Source organism: Leiobunum rupestre, chromosome 5, assembly GCF_980474605.1.
Source record: "Leiobunum rupestre chromosome 5, qqLeiRupe1.1.hap1, whole genome shotgun sequence".
NCBI lineage: Eukaryota > Metazoa > Arthropoda > Arachnida > Opiliones > Sclerosomatidae > Leiobunum > Leiobunum rupestre.
The window spans coordinates 37,125,132-37,137,116 of record NC_143388.1 but is presented as its reverse complement, the minus strand read 5'-3'; positions in this window follow the sequence as shown (position 1 = coordinate 37,137,116).

The following is an 11,985-nucleotide window of genomic DNA, read 5'->3' as shown; positions in this document are numbered from 1 at the left end:
AACATTTATAAAATTTCTGTTTCAAGAAATATTTAATTACTTTAATATAAGTAACATAAAAAATTACCATCTGCCTGGACAGTTGGAAAATAACAATTCAAATGTTACTTTAATTACTGTAACATTTATTTGGCTAACTTATAAAAACTTTTATAGTCGTGTTGCCGGACATGGTTTGTAGAAAATGGCGACGCCCACATTTTAGCCAAAAACAACGCTTATGGCTTAAATAAGAACTATACAAGTGGTTTACAAATTGGCAATTTCAATGATTTCCAATTTGTAGGGCGGGATATGAATTTTCAGCACACCGAAACGCTTTGAACTAAAACACCCTTTATTTGGTCGATGCTAAGTCTTATTAGGGAAATAACACTGTACTTCGATGGTTATCGGGAATTACTTTGCACGAACTAATAACAGAAAACTATAACACAAAAATAGGTACTAACCTTTTCCGCCACCGGATTTTCTGGCTTCCGAGGTAACCACGACGATAATGAAGAAAACAGCAGTTAAAATAATTATCGTTGACGTCTTCATGTTCGATAAACTATCAGTAAGTCGTTTTATTTAGAGGAAAAAAAACTTTTAATATTCGAAAACCCGTACAAATATCTAGAATTCGCACAAATTAATGGCTGTTTGCTCAGCTTTCCAAAGTAAGGATGTAGCTTATAATGGGAATTTTATCTTTCACTAGAACACTAGCCAAAACGATTACGTAGGCTATACCATAATAAAAAAACAATTCCAAGAAATTCCGTATATTTTATCAAGAAAGCGGCGTAACTGTGTAACAATGGCGGTGTTAGAAGTATCAGTTCATCAGGTTACATTTTGACTAAAAGTTATGATTAAAATGAAAATGGATCAGAATAGTTTTATACATGTATAACATGCCGAGACAAACACGTCAATTTTATCCATCAGGTGGAAAGTGTTTAATTTTGTATAATTTTAAGTAAATAACGAATTGATGGCACTTCCAATTTACGGTATACAACCATGTTACTTTATAAGTTTCATCAAATATTTTTTAAGTAAATTTTTATCATTTAGGAATGTTTTAAGATTTTTAGTATACCAGCTCTCCAAAAATTATTCGTGAAACGAAAATCCCTTCTCCGTTCGCAATCTTTGAATCAGGGGTCCGGAAAGAAGTCCAGGATTCCTTGCAGGTTTTGGGTTCAGGGTTCTTATGAACAATTTCAGTAGTTTTCCACGCTTGTCCCCATAATTTGATTGGTTGGATCTGCTATCCAGAGGAAGATAAATTTTTAATTAGGGTTAAATTTTTCAAATGATTCAGAGGCCATTTATAGCGAACTTATGACGCTGAACCCAAAACAATATTTCTTAACTTACCTTCAGTGTTCAAATTATTATGAAATCATCCACGTTATGCAAAACCAAAATGTTTGGAAGGCCTATCTACACATTATAGTATTATTTAAGTTTTTTTTTAATTGTGTTACAGTATTTCCTAAAAATGAAACCGAAACAAAATCTGACGTTTGATATCTGGACAGGACCAAACCCACAAACAAATCGAGATATCAAGTCTCCTGGAAGTCATTGCATGCTTCTCTTCCTTGAAAAAAATACTTTGCACAAGTTTCCCAACAACGAAATGAATAAACCAATACCTGATTTTCTCAATATCTATTTTTATGCTTAAGCATCAATAGTAATTTATTATTTTTATTCATGTATTTATTTTTTTAGTTAAGTAAGTGAGCGAGCTGTTTCTCTTGGTTCCGAAAGAAATGAAACATGCAAATAGTCCAATTTGTGCTACATTACAGTTTGTGTATTTAACTTAGATTTACAAAATATATCAAGTAAAATTTCCCAAGCTGGAGTTCGTCGACGAAATTGTATTATTTCTTAACAATTTACCAATTTACTAAAACACATAATTAGGCATATGACACACTAGTGATACCTGCCACGTTATAATTTTCAAGTATTCAAATTCAGATATCTATTTGTTCCAGATTTATAGATTTTAAAGAGAGAGTGTGAAAATTTTCTTCTTGTATAAGATTTTTCACGAAAAATATAAATAGATAATGAAGATAATAATGGTAATGACGATTTTACTTAAAAATAAATATTAACTTACAAATTGGAGTTTTTAAATGGGAAGGTAGGCCTCCCTGCATTTCTTGACTACTTTTTATTAACGGCATTGGCCGGTAGATGTTTATAATGGTTGCTTCTAGAGCAAGCCAAGAAATAATGCTTAGACTGAAGACGGAAACCAGAGAGAAAATAGTAGAACCTAATTTAGAAATTTTCAAAAATCATTTTACTCCTTATGGAGAACACTTAGACAACGTTAAAAATCGAAATTATAGCAATAATAAAATAATATAATTGTTTCACGAATTAGGAATTTATTATCAATAAACCAAAATCACTAACTTATTTCTAAGACCAACGATAGCTTTCGAGAAATAATGCTGGTTTTTGGTTTTTTTATCCGATCCACTGTTGAAATTTTATCAATTTTTGAAAAATTTCCGTGCTTGACACCGAAATTAATAATACCAGCTGCAAAAACCAATTGATCACTTTCTTAAATTGAATACACAATCTGAACATGCTTTGCGTGCCAAATTCATTTCCTGTAATTATTCCATTCAATTTCGGAGTATAAATACTTTACCCGCTCGGGTCGAGATATCAAAACGCTAACATAAATTGAAAAAATGAATTCCTCAATTTTGATGGTTCTATTCGCCGTCCTTATCATTGTCGTCCTAGTAACCGCTGAGGCCGCAAAATCAGAAAACCAAGGAGAGAAAGGCAAATCTATGGGCGCCGAAGGAAATGCTAAAGGAGAAGGTGGAAAATCTAAAGGCATGGGTATGTCCTCGGAAGGCAAAACGAGTGGCATGGGTATGTCCACGGGAGGCAAGTCGAATGGCATGGGTATGTCGTCGGGAGGCAAATCGAATGGCATGGGTATGTCGTCGGGAGGCAAATCGAATGGCATGGGTATGTCGTCAGGAGGCAAGTCGAATGGCATGGGTATGTCGTCGGGAGGCGAAAAATCCGGAAGCAAAGGTACAGTTTTGATTCCATGGCCTTAATACTAGATTACGACTTATTTAATAATCTACCCTTAAATAAAAATGAACAAGTTGGCAAGCTAAATATACCTCTCCTCGTAAGAGTTTTCTTGTGATATTCTTTATTTTCAATATAATGACATAAAAGTCAATGGCTCAACGGTAAATCATCCGTCTGCTAAAAATATGATTGGGGTTATTAAATTAATTAATTTTAATTTAATTTATAAGTATTAAAAATATTATAAAATAATTTGGCATTAAAACATTTATAAAAGCGTAAGGGAAAACGGACTTCCACCAAAGCTGTTTTAGTAAATTTAGTTTTGGCGTCATACGTGTCGGTGGTTCTGTGGTAGGACACTCGCTTAGTAAGGTAGAAGATTCGCCCGTCAAGCAGCAGCGCCCGGGTTTAAATCCCACTCGACACTTTCGCAAATTGAGGGAAAACTCAACACAGTTACGTGACTAGGCTGCTCCACGAAAGCTCAAAAACTTATGATAATCTGATGTCTTATGTTATATTTTATTTTATCTATTCGTCGACAAGTTCACCTGCTAGGCTGTAAAATTTCATGAAGTCAAAATATTCTAAAATCAACAGTCGTTTTACACAATGTAGTAGGTCGTCTTCATGTCATAAAATCAGACTTATCGAGATTACCCACTTTAAAGGTGCTACCGACGACAGAAAACTACTTTTGAGGACAGTTTAAAAAATTATAAAAGAAAAGATATCAGCTTTTTATACTTGAAGCGCTATTTTATGTAGCCTAAAAACATTTCTTTGTTTATTTAGTTTTAACGATTAATAACTTATTAAACATTTGTTTCACTTTCAGACTAAGAAATTATCAATTACTATTTTGTAGGTGGAAAAACAGGCCAAGGAAAATAATAACGTTTTTACGACCAACAAGAAATAGCGTGTTCGAGACGAATTGTGTTTAATAAATTATTTATTAAATTTTTGTGTAATTATTTAATTATTGTTATATATTGCATACGTTTAAAAAAAAGATCATCAAGTCACATATATAAAGGAACTGCAGCATAGTTTTTATTTCTTAACTGAAAATTAAAATATTATTTTCTAGTACTAAATGTTGAAGTGAACAAGTTATTAAAGCAAGTGTCGGCTCCTATTTTAAGGTTAGTATCATTGGCGAGCGAAAGATGTCACTAACGTAGAGTTTAGTGGAAATTGAAACAAGTTGAGCAAGCAAATTATTCCCTCAAAAGTAGGTGCCTCGACGTACCTCTTCCTCTAATTGGCTTCGCGTAATCACGTGCGCAGTTAACTTAGCTTGGATTGGCTTTTCCACAACCACGTGTTTCAATCACGTAATCTTCGACTTTCAAATAAATGACAAAAAGTTTTTGAAAGTCGATAATAAATGGAAGCACCTTCCCGGCGATCTAAGCAATCATAGCCATCTTCGTTACATAGACCCAATCAAAAATACAGAGGGCAACGATAGAGCCGACACTTGCTTTAAGGAACTGGTAATAGCAAACGAACATAAACTTCATACATAAAATATACAGAGAAATACATTTTTAAAATTGCAATGTATATATAAAAATTAATTTTAATATAAAATTGTATTACGGGTTAATTGTACTGCGTTATGATATCGTTCATTCGACGTCGTTCTGAGCGTTCTAAGAATAAAACGACGTTTGCTGCGTTCTTTTTCTTCGCTCCCGCCATTTGGCCTTCAATAGAGTCGTTATGATTTTTGGTATTCTCTTCCCGTGGTACTTTTAAATACTCAGTCAAGATAGCTGTGTTTAAAACTCAACGGGGAGGTCTAGGAAGAGTACAGATTTAATAGCCTCTCAACCTTGGCTTAAGTATCTGGGTTTGTATCAGCCTTTATATTCAATGAAATTTCCAGCTCGATCTCGTCGCCACGGATTGTTCGCCTCGAATTCGCAGCCAATACATCAAAGTTAGTTTTTCATGGTGTTGTACTTTTTAACGTTTTTGAAAGTTCACCATTATTGCCAGCGTCGAGAGTCATCCCACTGATATTACTCCTGGGGAGTAATAACATCCTTTCTCCATCGTACTAGGTTTTTATCTAACTCTCAACACGGTTTCCTCTCAAGGCGCTCTTGCCTTACTAGCTTGCTCCAGGCTAAAAATGCTTGGTCTCAGTGGATTGAAGACGGCTATAGTGTTAATATTATATGTATACTTCGATTTTTCTGAAGCCTTTGATTCCATTCCCCACTCTAGTCTTTTTGATGCTCTGCGTTCCGCGGGTATTGATGGTGAAGCCTTGATGTGGATTGAAAATTATTTATCGGATCGTAAGCAGAGAGTCGTTCTTCAGGATCAAGAACCTGCTTGGTGTATTGTTGGTTAGGGGGTTCCTCAGGTGACAGTTTTAGATCCTTTACTCTATAACGTCTTTATTAATTCTGTGGGGCTTATCGCGTTTATTTTACTTTTTGCCAATATTTCGAAACTTTCCCTTAAAATTCGTTCGCGTTCTGACGGTCTCGCGCTGCAGAGTGACTTGGATGCGGTTGTTCGCTGGGCCGATTGCCGCGGTCTTTTCTTTAATACTACAAAATGCTCTATGTTGCATTTGGGTCGCCGGAATCCGAATTTTGATTTTTATATCAAGAGTACTCCAATTATTTATACGCTCTCTGTGCGTGACCTGGGGGTCTGGGTTGACCCTTGCCTTAAATTTTCTACGCATACCAATAAAGTTTCTAAACGAGTCCGTTCGATGGCTGGTCTTATTAGACGTAATTTTAATTTTCGGAACCCTAAACTTGTATAGCAGCTTTACAATTCCCTCGCACTCCCACTAATTGATTATCATTCTCCCGTTTGAACTCCAACTTTATCTAGTGATCTTTCAGCTTTGCGAAAGGTGCAAAATCAATTTTCGAAATAAGTTACCAAATTTGAAAATCTTCCAGCCCCTTTCCGATTACACGCTCTTGGTATACATCCATCTCCGTTCGCCACAAAATTAATAATTTAAGTCTTCTACGCCATTTTTTAAATAACAAATTAGAACTTAATTTTTCGGTTATTTTTCTTTAAGTGCGGAGTCTTGAACCCGTGGGCACTCACTGAAACTTCACAAACCTACATGTAAATCTTCTTAATTTCTTTTCAAACCGTGTGATTAATTATTGAAATTCGCTCCCCAATGACATTGTAACCGAAAATAATATCTCAAATTCCGCTCAAAATTATCCCTCTTTTACAACGTCGATTTATAAAATATGTTCTATATTATATTCTTTTTTAACTATATTATTTTGTTATATTGATAATTTGTCTTTTTGCACATAAGCCAGCCTTTGGCTTCGCAGTTGTTGTTCAATAATTAAATAAATAATAAACCTCGTCGGGAAGGCTATCCCACTATCTGGGGCTTATGCCTTTGGCACTGGCAAAAACTAATTGTTTCGAAGAAAATTGTTATAGTGAGAGCGCATGGTTACAAAATATACCCGAATTGTTCGAAATTGTTATACAGCTCTGAAAACAGATATACACGTGCCTTGAACTATACTCTCGACTACCTAAATTTTATTTAAAAAAAAAAGAATGGAAAAACTTTTATAAGCAAAAACGCCTTTGTTGCCGAGGCCGCGCGCATCTTAGTTTAAGGGTGTTTTTAAAAAATGAAGTTCTAAGTTACACCGCATCTCCGAAACTTTAGTAATAAAAAATGGTAAATCGCGTGTAACTCGCGTGGTAAAGGTGGTAAAGTTATGATTTTTTTATGGTAATACGTTTCACAGTGCTTCTTAAAACCTGATATGGAACCACATCGAGGTATTTTTTTAACTGGACGATTTTTACCATTTTTCATTTTTCTCCATAGGGAAAAATGGTAAATCGCGTGTATCTCGGGTGGTAAAGGTGGAAAAGTTATGAAATTTTTTATGGTGATACGTGTCACAGTACTTCTTAAAACCCGACATGGTACCACATCGAGATATTTTTTTTACTTGACCTTTTTAACGATTTTTCGTTTTTCTCCATAGGGAAAAATGGCATACCAGGTTTTAAGGAGTACTATGACACGTATCACCATAAAAAATGTCATAACTTTTCCACATTTACCACCCGAGATACACGCGATTTACCATTTTTCCCTTTAGAGAAAAATGAAAAATGGAAAAAAACGTCAAGTAAAAAAAATACCTCGATGTGGTTCCATATCAGGTTTTAAGTAGCACTAAGACACATATTACCATAAAAAAATTCATAACTTTACCACCTTTACCACGCGAGTTACACGTGTTTTAACATTTTTTAATTCCTAAAGTTGCGGCGATGCGGTGCACCTTAGAACAATTATTTCAAAAACCCCATAAAATAAGATGCGAGCGTCCTCGGCAACAAAGGAGTTTTTTGCTTATAAAAGTTTTTCCAGTCGTTTTTTTTTTTGAAAAATAAAATTTAGGTAGTCGAGAGTATAGTTCAAGGCACATGTATATTAATTTTCAGAGCTGTATACCAATTTCGAACAATTTAGTACCATGCGCTCTCACTATTATGAGCTATTGTAAAAAACTGCAATGCTAACAATAACTGTATTATACGCGATTTTAGTGCTTTTTATAAAATATTTTTTTACTTCACCCAGCACAGTATATTATATTTTTCTTGCTCATGTTGCTCAGTAAAAAAAAATATTATAATTTTTGATATGGTTATGTCCAAAAATCTGCTTGTTCTATTTATTAAATTTTAGGGTGTAAATAGCGAAGATGAAGATATTGTGCACGATTATGACCCAAAGAGTGTTAATAAGCTATAAGGTATATCATTTTCGGGGAAAATACCAAGATATCTTAAAGCTTACAAATATATTAAAAGATTTATTCAACTTAAGCACTTAAACAAAGTTACATAGAAAGTTATGGTGAACCAAAATAAATAAAAGAAAATAAATTAACACAAGGTTGCCAGGTAATCGGCAAGCGAAGCACCAGGGGGGAATGAGTTAAGAACTGATGCTGCGTTTCCTCTTTGAACCGCAATAGCAATTCTTTGCGTGAGAAATTCCACCGACCGCTGCTCACCCGATGGCATGTATCAACGCCAAACCGTCCCGACCGAAGGAGCCGAGGGTTTAGATGGCGACGGCCTTAAACATGTATCGACTCTCGAGGCCCTCGTATTTGACTTTCTTTTTTTTTGTTCAGTCTAGGTAGCCGCCCAGAGGGAGGCTGAGGAAGAAGAGGCCAAATACGAGGACGCTAGAGGGTCGGTACGGGCGAAGTCCCAGACGAGGGATTTCCCGCCCGACCAAGGGACCAGGGTAAATCCATCTGGACGTTTTCCGTCATCACGCAAAAGACCCGGCGGCTCCAGGATGCACGGAACTCCAGCGGAGACCAGCGCGCGTTTTAAAATGTCGTTCACAGCACCGTGACGGGAAGGCCGACCCGCGCTACGCTTACAGCTAAGACCATGGGTGCTGAAAGAGTCAACAGCACTTCCACAATTACACGAATGCGGCACACAGATGCGGGCGCCCAGGCGAAGGCCGACGGCGATTCGAAATGAATCGTCGATTAAGAGGGTGGCAAGAGACGGCGAGGGGAGCGCGTTCAACCAGCGTCCCGACTCCGTAGATTTTACAGAGTTCAGTCTTGCCTTGTCCCTATCAGTGGCAGCGAAGTCCCACAGGAAAGCGGACGACTTTTCAACGAATGGGCCCTCCCAGACTTTTTGGTGGGGCCAGTGGTCAGGGGCGGTAAATTTGCGTCTGTCCTGAGCTTCCACTGTTTTAAGGCATCATGAAACGCGGGATCTGAAGAGACGGAAATTATCGCGGGTAGAATGTCGCGCAACAGGGCAAATACGCTGGAGGCCGAAGCCAGGAATGTTGGCAGGGATAAAGTAGCCGCGTGTCGAATTCCAAGCCCGCCCGCTGCCACCGGAAGCGAGGATTGTATCCAAGGAGCATCGTCCATCAAAGTATTTGTGACATCTTGCAGCGCAACAAGTAGGGTATCGTTGAACGACTGAAGCCCGTCCTCAAATCGCCAGACAGGGGAGCTACGTAGAAGCTTAGGAATAGCCAACGAGTTCTTTAAGAGGAAGAAGCCGTGATGAGCCGATATGTCTTGGAGGTTCCCGACCATTGTTTTTAGCGCCGCGATCTTACTCGTGATGCAAGAGGAAATTGCTTCGTCCGAAAGGGGCGCACCGAGAAGGACGTAATCGGAGCAAGCGACTGTTGAGATACCAGGGGCTGCCGATTCGAAAAGGGACTGAAAGTAAGCTTGATCAAATAAACCCGGATTCAGGATAAGAAGCTCGCACTTCGAAGGGTTTAGTGCCAGACCGCTGTCCGATGAAATTTCTTGCAGGAGGTACAAGTCTTCCAGGACCACTTCGGCTGTTTTGTCCAAATGTATTCAGGGTGTTTTTAAGTTGAAAATTTTGTTTTTCAAAAATTATAATCGCAAGAATATTGAAATTTGTATGCTTCGTTATTCATGACGGGGGACACTGTTTTCTGAAAACTCATCGATTTCTGAAAATATTTTTACATTTTTCAAATTTTATTTCTTCACCACTAGGTGTGAGATCCAATTTTACAATCAGAAAGTTATGGACTGTCATCAAAAACTTACAAAAATCATAAAATCGATAACAAAAATGAAAATTTTCACTGAAAACACGACTTGAAAAATTGATAAGTTGGGCAAGCCAAAATACACTTCCAATTCTATTCTGTGGCATACTTTTACTAAGAATGATTTAATCATTCTTTCCATTTTTCTTCGGAAATCCCATAGCTATTTATTTAAAAAATATATCGGTATTTTTTTGTTGGTTTGTGGTTTATTTTTCTTAAAACAACTTAAAAATAGGTGTTGAAAAGTAAGTTCATTAAATACTCAAAGAAAATGGCAAAGATATTTAATTTGATCGTATATTGGATAATCCTTTATTTACAATATTTACTGCATGTTACAGCAATGGCTCAATTATACCCCACCCCCCATAGGCTGCCACACAGACTTCGATTATTTCTGGGATAACTTCACGGCCAGCATTTATAAATCGTTGACGAAACCGTTTCTGCCAAATCCAGCGTTGAGGGAACTCGTGGTTTAGGGAGCTGGTCTCGTCTCTGTGATATTGATTCGGGCCACCATCTTGTTAAGACCAAATCTTCGCCGTTGAGCTAAAGAGAGGTCGTCAATTTCTTCTGCAAGTTCTTTCTGTAAAAAAAAAGCAAATAGTTCTGACCGTTGAGGTTTCGAGGTAAAAACACCATTTTGGTCATTTCATGTTAGTCCATTCCAAACATTTCAGCGTTCGAACTGCACTTGCTGATGGTGTGGAAATCCCGAGTGAGGGTTTACGTCCTGCCATAGCACAGTGTTCCAGAAGCCCGATTTTTAGGCATATAATAAATATTCGTACATATTTCGTTTATTCAGAATACTTGGATTTGTCAAATCTAAATATTTTTCCATGTGACCCCTAACGGCCTAGTTGTTGCGTTTTGCACATTTTTGACATTTACATTGGATATATTAAGCTATTCATATCACATAGTATGTCTGGATGGCGTCGCATATAAATAAATATACGAAACGAAAACCATCTCAAAATGCATAAAATCAGCGTCAACTCTTAATAAATAAAGACAACCCGGTATCATTCAACCCTGAAGACTTCTGACACCATGTATTGTTACGACGAGGGCATTAGAAATATTTCTAGACGTCGGTTTAAAAACTGTTTATTAACGTAACATTAAAATAAGAAATTAGTGAAACATAATTGCGAGGACGATGTTGAGAACAAGAGGGTTATCGTTACCTGAGAAGTAGTAAGGTGATTAAACAACACATCGCTTCTTCTATATATAAAAATAAACACCGGTCAACAGTGTTGCTGGTACAGACCAATTAGTTTTTTAGTTCTTATCACTAGTGTGATAACACATCTTTCCCGAAGCTTTTGAAAGTTAACATTTTTCCACAATATAATTTGAAAACTGCAAACGCTTCAATGGTATTACTACACGACCATATCTTGTAGTTGTTGGGGATGGCGCTGGTTTCCTAGATAGAAGACTAGGACACGTCGACTGGACACCATAGGAATCGACTAACGACTGCACTGCGCTGGTGCCTCGGATTACAACGGCGTCGGACTATAGGATCTGGCTCTAGCAACGGAACGTGATGATACCGATTCCGTTGAATTTCACCATTCGACGTGGTTGCGACGAAAGACCTTAGATGATCTGCTCACTTGATGACTCGACCTTCTACCCTTTAGTAGATGATCCATACTCAGTAGCCTCCCTTAAGCTCATTCAATCGTTCTAGATTATTTACTACAGACAGAGCAACGTGGTCAAATCATGGGCAAACTACTACGGGACTCGGAATGTAAGGCTATAAAACTTCGTCTTCCAAATGTCGCGTGGAAATTTTATGTGACGGGCAGCGCCACCTAGTGTAGTTCTTTGGATTTAAAAATTTGGATTTAGAGATTGTATTATTGAAAGGTAAAATTAATGCCTAATTTTCATATTGAGTTATACTAATCCATTTTATAAACTAATTTGATACGTTTTCCAATATCATAGATATTCTTGATGATAGATTTCAATCTATTCTCTGTGAAACCGTCGAAAAACTTGAGGATGCCCAACATAGCCCCCGTAACGAAACTTCTAAAAGGCTGTTAAATTGTTTAATATTGAATGGATATTCATTAGAATATTTAGAGTTGAGAGTTAGCCGTTGTTTTAAAAAAGCCTCTGAAAAGTCTCGAGTCGAATCCCTATTTGTTTTAACAATTTTTGCAAAGATGTCACTGTCTTTTTGCGGTACTTAAATCTCATAAGTTTAGTTTGTTTTGATAAATAAATTTCCCTTC